The following is a 10,504-nucleotide window of genomic DNA, read 5'->3' as shown; positions in this document are numbered from 1 at the left end:
GACTCGTTCAGCCTGGAGAAGTCAAGAGTTGGGGAGCCCTCATCACAGCCTACAGCCCCTTCACAAAGGGGAAGAGATAAGGCAGGCACTGGTCTCTTCCCAGTGGTGACCAGTGACAGGACTTAAGCTGTGTCAGGGGAGGTTTAGGTTGGATAGCAGGAAAAGGTTCTTCACCCAGAGGGTGGTTGGGCACTGGAACAGGCTCCCCAGGGCAGTGGTCATGGCATCAAGCCTGCCAGAGATCAAGAAGCATTTGGACAATGCTCTCAGAGGCATGGTGTGACTTTTGAGGTTCTCCAGTGCAGAAATGTGTGTTGGACTTCCTAATCCCTGTAGGTCGTTTCCAGTTCAGGATATTCCATGATTCTTTAAAGTTTTGCTTTCTGAGCAGGGCACTGTCACTGTCAGACACAAAGTGATTCACATGGACGCAGCTCAAAGTGTGGTGAAAAAGAAGATAAATTTATTTGTTCTTTTAGTATTTATAGGTTTTTGACATTGACCAGGGATTGGATAGTCAGGTTACCACCTTCCCAACCACACTGGCAGTGAGACACGTCCATCAAAAGGTATATCTTTAATGGAATGTATAAACACCTATGTTTATAGTTACTTTCCTGGGAAAATGGCTAGAAATTATGAAAACAATATCAAAAGGCCTGATTCTCAGGGCAACAGGGCACTGCCACCAGCAGGCTGTTGGGGGTGAGGTGCATGCCTGAAAACCCAGCTCTCTGTATCTGTGTCCTGCATCGTGCCTTCCCCAGAGCAGGGCTCACGGCACTCCCAGGGGACATGAATACCCTCCAGCACCTTCAGAGTGGGGATGGACTTGCTGCCTAGAGACTGGAAGAGACAGGCTTCCTTCCTTACCCCAAAGCCTCTGAAATTCTGTTCTATTTGTGGGTGGAAGACCTTCTTGAGCCTTTCAGTACTTGAAGTACTATAAGAAAGTACTATAAGAAAGATGGAGACAAAGGTTTTAGCAGGGCCTGCTGCAATAGGACAAGGGGTAATGGTTTGGAACTGAAGAGAGGTCAATTTAGATTGTGGAAAAGGAAGACATGATTTATGATGAGGGTGGTAAAACCCTGGAACAGGTTGCCCAGAGAGGTGAGTTTCTCCCTCCCTGGATAGGTCAGGTTGGACAGGACTCTGAGCAACCTGATGTAGCTGAAGATGTCCCTGCTCACTGCAGGGAGGTTGAACCAGATGACCTTTAAAGCTCTCTTCTAACCCAAACTATTCCATGATTATATGACTTGTTTTCCTTATTTCTGTTCCTGATTTCTAGCCACTGGCATCCCTGGCCATGGAGTGTGGTGAGCCTGTTATCTGGGGAAGCATGCTGCAGGGCAGCCAGGGGATGCCTGGGTGACAGCAGTGGCTATGGGGGGCCTTTGCAGAGGGGCTGTGAGGGCTATGAGGGCTGTGCTGTCCCTTGCTTAGATAGCTTCAATGGGAAGCATCTTCTGTACACATCTGGATGAGATCTGGGTTGAAGCAGTTGCCCTGCAGGCAGAAAATCAAAATATTGTGGTCCTGCAGAGCCTACCTCTTCCCCCTTCCCTGCAGGGAAGCTGCTGTGGGGCAGGGAGTGGAGCAGGTAGAAAATGCAAAAGCCTGGTTACTGGACTTGGGACAATTTCTGTTTTGCATCTGATAGCTTTGGTCTAATGCAAAATGTAAAAAAATGGTCTAGGAATTTAAAGCTGAGTGTGAATGATGTGCTCCTGATGCCCACACTCAGCACCTGTGTGGCTGCACAACTTTTGGAGGGGCTATTCAGGTCCTGTGTGGGGACATCCCCCATGGTCTGGGGCCATGTTTTGTGCTGGAACAGGGTGCCCAGTTGCGCTGGCACAGTGCTGAAGAACAGATGCCTCTCCTGGTCTGTGCTTTTTGGCAGGCAACCTATCTGCTGGCACTGCCACTTTCCTCCCTGGCACTCTTTTTCTAAAAAGTCCATGGTAGCAGGGAAAAACGTCACCCTCAGCAATGTCTGCCAAGACAGGAAGCAGAAGCAGAGGGGCCGCCCTGATGGGCAAACCCATGGTCTCCAGTCTCTTGAAAACATTGATTCATGTCATGCCAGCCTTTGGCTGTGCTGCGTGGAGGATTCCCCTCTGGGATTGCCCCAGGGTTGGGTCCCCTTGCTCCTTGACAACCAGTGACCAGAAATAACCATGCTCATGGGATGGAAACTCTGGGTGCCACATGAGCCTGAAAATTTGTAACAGTGCAAGATTTTGCCCTGGAGTGCTGAAACTTCCCCTGTATTTCATCACCTCCTCCAATGCCAGTATGAAAGGGAGAGGAGGCAAAGTTTGAAATCTGCTGTTAGAGCTGGTTTGGGGCAGCTGGAGGTGAGCTTGATGCTGCATCCTTTTCATGCAGGAGGTGAAAGGATATGGCTCCTGGGAGGAACCAGGGTGCCTGGTGTGGTTCAAGGCTTACACACAGACACAGACATACACACACACACAGACACACATGCAGCTCTGGGCATGGCTGGAAAGGCAGTGTTTGTGACTGTCTGAAAACAGAGGATGCTGTTCTGGATGCGGGGGGAACCTGGGGCTGGTTCCTCACATCTTCAATTATGTGATTCCTGAAGGATGCATGGGTGTCTATGACAGATGTTCTGGGAATCTGCATTGGGAACTGGCTCAGTGATGGGTCTCAGACCCACTGAAGCCTCTTTTTAAATATTCAGAGGGTCTTTGCACTTGGCTCAGACAAATGTCTCATCCCCAGATTAGCACTGTGGGCCCTGACTGTAGGAGAATCTTGCAGTTTGGGATGGTAAAAATTAAGATACTATCAACAAGAAGAATTTACAAGGAGATTAATTTTGAAGTGCAGTTTTAATTTCTTCTTTCAGGGTGCTGAAGAGCTGTTATCCTCATTACCAGCTAAAGGTGTGTCAAGAAGCAGATTGTCATGAGGGTAAATATGTTCTTCCTGGAGTCCATTAATTCAATATGCTTATTCATTGAATGGTATTTGAGATTTTTGTTCAAAGTTGTTCCCATTACCTTTATTTCCAGACAGGGAAGATAGTAATTTTCCTGTGGGTTTTTCTATGAGTTGATCTCATTTGCACTAAGCAATTCCAGCTGTGCATGTTTCAGAATAGAAAAGCAGCAGGTTTGGGTGCAGGTGGCAGGAAGCAGCTTTCTGGGTAAGCAGGCACTCCTTGCTGCCTTCTGCTGGGAATATGTGGCTATCTCCTGGAGCTGGTGGGGCACACAAAGCCCAAGCAGAGGTGCCCAAGTTGGTGCTTGGGAGAGTCAGAAAATACTCTCAGTGTGGGGTTGGACTGGAATATCAGGGTCAGGTAGTATCCAGCAGCTTGAGGAGGGGAATAGGGAAGGATGTCTCTAGGGTGGCTGACCTCCCTGCTGTGCTGGGGGAGGCATGTGCTGTGACCTGAGCTGCTCACTGATTGCTTTTCATCCTCCTGTGCTAGGAAATAGCTCTTTTATTTCTGTTCACTGTGGGATAATTTTGTAGAAGTTGGATCATGGGCAAAAAGGGGTAGCAGAAGAGGATTTGGGGTCCTCATTAAAATGTGATGTAAAAGACCAAGAAATCACACCTGCCACATTTCTCTGACCCTTTCCAAAATTTTATAGAGTTTGAGGTCAGCAAAATAATGGAAGTTTAGGTTCTGCTTTGCAGGTCAGAGCAATATCAGCTAGGTCATGAGGGGGTCCAGTTCTTCTCCTTGAGTGCAGGGATGTGGCAGGTCAGTAAGCTGTGGAGGAACTTGCTGGCTTCAAAGGCCCTGTCACTGCTCAGCAGCTGTGGCAGAGCAGCCAGTAAGTGGTTGGAGGTCTAGAGGAGGTGGATCCAGCTTTCAAGACTATTGGCATCATGACTCTGATCACTTGAGTCAGCTTGCAGCAACATCATTTCCAACTGATTGAGGTGTCTTCCTCTCCCCTATTTATGTTGGCCACATCTGGACTAAGTTAGCCACAGAGAGCTTTCCTGATTTGGGTTTCTTTTGGCATTAGAGATACTACTTGCCTGAGTAATGAGCCAGGAGTTCAAACCTAACAGGAATGTCCTAAATCTTCATCAAAGGAAGGGCTTGTATTCAAGCATGGTCTGCATCCCTATCCTGGTATTTCTTCTTGAGGAGTGGTTGTAGCTGAGGCTGCTGACACCTTTACTGTGATATTCTGGTGGAGGAGGCATCTGCCCCTGAGGCTGCCCTGGCACCCTCCCCTGGCATTTGAGCGAGGGAGGTGTGCATTTCTGTGGTTGCTCTGACATGGAGAGGGAGGAGGGATTCATGTCAGCGATTTCTGGCTGGGGGCAGCTGTCCCTGACATGATCTCAGTGGGCAGGAGACATCACGTGCTGGAAGGGAAGTCCCCTTGACCTGGCAGCCAGCTGTTCCCAGTTTGCTATCCCTGGACCTTCAGCCAGGCATCTTCATAGCCTGGGAAAAGCCACCCCTCCCCCATGGATTGGAGGGAGTGATAATGTCCCTGTGTTTGATGCTGCTTGCAGTCTGATGGGCATCCTCAATATCTGGCATGTGATGACTCGGGGAGGAACAACAGGTGTTGAGGGAAGGGTGTAGCTTTTTGCTTTTCACCTGAAGGAAAGCAGAAGTGTTCTTCCTCTGTGGAAGTTCAGTCATCTAAGCACAGTTCACCCTAGAGGAGCAGGAACTCACACTTCCTGCTATTCCACTCCTGTTGGGAAATGGAGGGCATGTTGTGGGGGTTACAGCACTGGGATTTGGGTTCAGAGCAGATCTGGAAGAGCTCTTGACTGGGGCCATTGTGGGGGATTCACAACTGCCTGTAGTACAGATGTTCTGAAAATCACAAGTGCTCTTTTTCTGATAGTTCAGGGATCCTTTGACAGAAAAGCTACATTACTTTTAGCATCCCATTTTCAAGGTACTCCAGCATCCCATAGTCCTTTCTTTATACCAGCTTACTCTTGTTTCTTTCTATAACACTGCTTCCCTGTTTACAGCTTCCTAATGACTTTGAGGTTCAGCATGACAACACAAGGGGCAGCTCTCTGTGAAGCCAGAGAGATTTGTATGTGTGCTTCCAAAATACAAGCCGCTTTTCTTACAGTGCTCCTGCATTAAATTGGGATCTCTAAGTTGGGGACACTTTTTACTCATATGTCCTCAAAGGCTAGCATAGCCATGGGCTGAGGGGAGGCAAATGGGAACTGTCTCATCAGTTAAGCTACAAGAAATGGTGCAAGGAGCCACATCCTGAGTGGCAGCAGCACACACTTGTGCTTTCTGCAATGTGGCTCAGTGCTCCAGATGTGATAGCACAGCTGTGTTGCACAGCACAGGGCTGGGTGTCCTGACAGACCTGCTCTGTCAGCTGAGCCCAGGAACTGCCAAAACCACCCTGTGGCATCCTTGTCAGCAGCTCCCATGGTGTGGGAGGAATGTGCTCATCCATATTTAATAGCTGGGGCTGGGCCATGCCTGTCCTCACCAGTGCTCAGCTGGTGGATCCTCTCCCGTCACCCATGGCTGTATCCAGGCTGGCACAGGGCTTGTGTGCAAGAGATGAGAGACCTAATTTTAGATCAGGGAATGCAACACTGGAAAGGTCACTGGATGGGACTAAATCCCATCTGGCTGTCATGATGGCAGCAGCGTGTTTAGGCCTGGTGGAACTACTCATGACCTCTTTTCACTGCAGTTGTTTTACCCTAACCCAGGTACCTCTCCTGCCCCAATGCAGTCTCCCTTGGGGACTCTCTTTTTGCCCAGCAGGAAAGGCTGCCCATAAACTCCCCATCACAGGGCAGTGGAAAGTACTGGGGGAAAGCACCCAGGAAACTGCAAAAGCAATACTTCTGTTTGAAGTCTTGAAAGTGAAACACCAAGAAGTTCTTCTGTTTTGAATTTCCCTGTGGGTCTGCAAGGTTTGCCTGTTCCTGGCCTCTCTGCTGTGGCATTATGCCCATGTGCCCAGGCAAACTTGGGTTTGATGATTAGCACAGAGGGAAATTTCCAGGGGAAATCCAAGTAGCCATGAGCCTGTGTTTCAAGCCCTCTGACTCAGTAAGGAGCTCACTGCTTTATATTTCACTGCTGAAATCAACAGGTTTGTTGCTGCCAAATTTACTGGCAGTAGAGAACAGCCCTTGTAAATAGGGGCATATTTCTGAACAAGATCTACAATTCTCCTGCTGACTGAAATTCTCACAGATCATGCAATGAAATACTCCTTTTCTCAAAAGGAAATCTGAAGAATCTTGTTGGATTTTCAGGGCAATAACCTTTTCCTTTGCCTTCCCTGCCTTGGCACAGCCTGAACCATAGGGCTGGGTAAGGTGCTTTTCTCCTAGGATTTTTCCCAATAACACAGTGGCTAGACATGAATCCATGAATCCTTCCTAAACCACTTCCTACATGGATGGGGTTGTCATAATTATTTTGAACATCACCTTCAGAGTATAGAGAAAAATATCTAAAGTAAATAAATGAGTGCTGGATATGAAATTCAATGCTGCAATGTAAACCAAATAATTTGGATGAAGTATGTAAAGGTACGTCCTGTGTGTCTGTTTTTAACTCCTTCAGGCTTCTCTCTACCTGCATCAGGAAGAAGCTGCTTCACTCATTAGAGGTTGAAAGGGCAGTTATATATATATATATATATATATATATATATATATTTTAACTGGGGAAAATAATATTCCTTTGAGGGTTCTGTTTGGTCCACCCCATGCAAACATTTTCCCAGAAATACAGCTGGAACAGCAACAGTGCAATTCATTTTTCTTGCTGTGACTAAAACAATGGCATCTAAATCCACACACCAAGACTGAAGGTTGACCGATTATGGAGACATAGCAGCTCTTGTTTGCAATGGATTGTGAATAGTTTTGGGAAATGGAACAATATTGCTGTGAGTTGTAATGCCTAGCTGCAGGCAGTCTTTTAACTCAAGATTTTTTTCTGCTTTGGATGTTTAAGAGAACACAATTAGATACCCATTCAATTATTCCTGCCCCGTTGCAAGGCAAAGAAATCCTCTTTTCTAAAAAATTAATTCACTTAGGAGAATGAGACAACCTTGAGCTGTCTCAGTATTTAATCACTTGAAAAAGGCATTTTGGTGGAAATAAGGAATCCCAGACCCAAGGGTCAGGGCCAAAAGCAGAGGAAATGATGTGTTCAGGTTCAGCCTTCTCCCCACAGGTAGTGCTGAAATGTCTCACGTGGAATTCCTTGTGGTGTTTCCAAATAACAGCTCCTTCTTAAGCTTACTGGGAGAACATCTTGCCACAGGCAAATCCAGCCTGGGCTTTGGGCTGTTGTTTCTCTCCACATCTGCTGTCAGACAGCACTCCCGTCATCCCGGGGAATGGTCTTTGTTTCAGAGGGTGACTAACAGCTGCTGAGCAAGGCACAGGGTGGATTCAGCCTTGAGATCAGAGGGAAAGAGGCACCGTGGGCTTTGGCTGGTGCTTTGGAGGCTCAAGGCCCCTTTGTTTAAAGAGCTCTCAAGATGAAAGCATGTGCCCTTCATTCCTGCACTCTAGCTGGGGCTATGAGGGGAAGATGACGGTCCACAAGTGCGTGACGTGCTTTTGGAGACAAAAGCCACCAGACTTTTGGCCTTGTGCCTCCTCATGAATCCCTGATGATTAATTCCATGATTGCCTCTTATGCACTCAATGAGCTTCTATTCATAGCACAGTTCTTTCAGGAAATATTTTTCCCCAAAGTTTTGGAAAAAAAGTATTGAAAAGTTGTGAGCTCCCTTGCTCAGGAAATGATCCCCAGCACTTTGTGCCTTGCTCAAAGTGCCAGACTGTGATTAGTTTAATTTTCCCTTCATTCCAGTTCTGGGATTAGCCATGTTGTGCTTCACCAGGAAGTGCTGCTGGAGATGAGCCACCTGGTCTAGTGGAAGGTATCCCTGTTCATGGCAGGGAATGAGCTGACCTTTGGCATCTCTTCCAATTCTAACCATTCTGTGATTCTGTAAAAGTCCCTGCTGGTAGGGATGACACTGTTCTCAGCAGTCCAGACCTGCCAGCAGTAGTGATGGCTGCTAACTTGGATCTACTTCGGTAGAAGCTTTTCTGTGCCTGACCCTCACAGAAAATGGAGAGGAGCACATTCCTTCCCTTTTGCAGCCATTTTTTAACCAGCTGAAAGACAATTATCACATCTGTGTTCTGTGCCTCCCCTGGAAGTACTTCCTTAGTCCATAGACAGAAAAAAGTTGAAGGTCACTGCTCTGCACCTACCAATATTAAGCAAAGCACTCTTTTTCTGTGAATGCAGTTAGTGAAATCATTCCTGTTTTCTGGGCTGTCTTCTGGTTCTCAGCCTCTCTTTCCCAGCTGCAGTTTGCCATTCCCTTCCCAGGGGCTGAGTGCAGCCCCCTTTCTGCCTTCTGGCTTGGTTTGCTTTTTCTGCACTTGTGTAGCACTGTTCACACAAAAGCAGTTCTGTCTCACTTGATGCCAGTTTCCCCACAGTCCTGGGAAATGAGGCATAATCCTGAATCCCCTAATGAAGCCGTGGCATGTCTTCAGTCCCATACTCATTATGGAGCTCAGGCTATGGGCCTGCTCTGCTGCCAGGCACAATTTCATGCCTGGCCAAACATAAACTATGCCAGGTCAAATGTCTTGGAGCTTAGGTGCTCACCTTTAATCTGCCATTCACTCTTTCTGCCTTATTTAGCAAAAGCTACAATCTCTGTGCAGCTTGCAGGAAAGCCTTACACTAACAATTCAAGACTTTCAGGTAGTATGAAGATGGCAGAAATATTACAACAGCCTTTTCCCAGAGTTTTCTCTGCCTTACATATTCTTTTTGGGAAAATGTATTCTGATGGTGTCATATGAATTTACAAATACAAATTGAGAGTACTACACTGGAAGAGTATTAGAAGCTATTTGCAGTGCTCTGTGTGACAGGGATGAAGGCAGGCAAGCAAAGTTCATGTGCTCAGTGTCCTCAAGCTAAGACTAGAGAAAATTCTAGTAATTTTTAAAAGTTAATCCACTTTTGCTACCCATTAATGTACATCAGCCTTTGCCTTTTCCCAGTACTGTCTTTTTGCTGTAACAGTGATAACAAATTGTTTAAATCAATGCTCCAGCAACCTGACTGCTCTGTTGCTCAGATATTTTTGGGGGAGGTGGGCCAATCCCAGAAGTAATGTTATGGTGTCATTAGCAGTATTACATAAAATAGTCCTCAGGTGATCACAGTGATGCTGAGCAGAGCACTCCTGTATCTGCCCAGTACCAAAGAACGAAAATGACTGGCTTTGGGGCAGTAAATCCAACCAAAACAAGATTTCAGGGAGAAAGATGCAAAATACAGAAGATAAATGTTTGCTAAACGTTGGAACTTGGGAGAAGCGTGATATAGAACTACTAAAGCACTGAACCCAAAAAGTAATATAACTGCTTTTCAACCATCTCTGAGATAATAATGCCCTGGCACCTCTTGTCATCCCAGCTGTGTGTGCTGGGGTGGTGTCAGGCCACGTCACCCAGCCTGTAAAGTGGATGCAGTACATCATTCCTCTTCTTACTGATCATCCTTAGTATTTTAAACCAACTGGAAGATAATTTCTGAAAGATACCACATGACAGGGAGCTAAACATTATAGTGGTGCTGCACTAAAAGGCTCTTTTCAGGAATATTTTTACTGCTTTATTATGGTCCCCAGCTGAGGGACAGACTCCTGGGCATTCACTGCAATGTGTTGGTACTGTTCTTTTCTTGTTTCAAGTGAGTCTGTTTCCCATATCTTCCTTCCAGGAAAGAACAACCTCACAGAGTAAAACTGGTGAAATGGTGGCTCCTGATGGCTGGTGTCAGATGGCAAATGCCAGCTCGTGCACCCTGGCTGCTGTCAGTGACCTTTGCTTTTCACCCCAAACCAGAAACAAACAGTATTGTGAAACATCAGAGACCTCTGAAACACATAAAATGTCTTTCACCACCCACACAGCACTGTCAGCTGTGCCAGATCTGCCTCCCTCCTCACCTCCCAAATGCAACATTCACTTCTGAGAAGCTAAGTCTGGAAAGAGTTTGGCTTTTTCATTTAGTTTGACGCTTTTGAAGTAGCATTATTCACCGGAGATGCTTCTGCACGTAGCAGCTTGGGCCATTTGGGGTAAAAGTGAGAAGTGTGTCCTGGAGGGAATGTAACTGTGCTGGGATAGGAAGAGGGATGATGTTTTTCTTCACAGAGAAACAACAAGCAGAAGGAATTAACGAGGTAATAATTGAGCTTCTTGGCACTTTCCTACAAGACCCACATATTCCACATTTAAGAGCCCTGGGAGGCCTTTCTTTTCTTTTTTTTTGGAATGTGAAATATGCCTGTAATGAACACTGGGTCTTCCACAGAAGACAGCTGGACAGCAGCAGCTCATTTTGGAAAGCACATCTCTTCCTTTTTGCTTGCTCAACTGGCTTCAGGGTCTGCTCTGCAGCCCCAACCAAGCATCCCCCTGC

Source organism: Pseudopodoces humilis, chromosome 7 (assembly GCF_049639895.1).
Source record: "Pseudopodoces humilis isolate 2021_Gansu_Grassland_sample_001 chromosome 7, ASM4963989v1, whole genome shotgun sequence".
NCBI classification, from domain to species: Eukaryota; Metazoa; Chordata; class Aves; order Passeriformes; family Paridae; genus Pseudopodoces; species Pseudopodoces humilis.
This window is presented reverse-complemented; position numbering follows the sequence as displayed.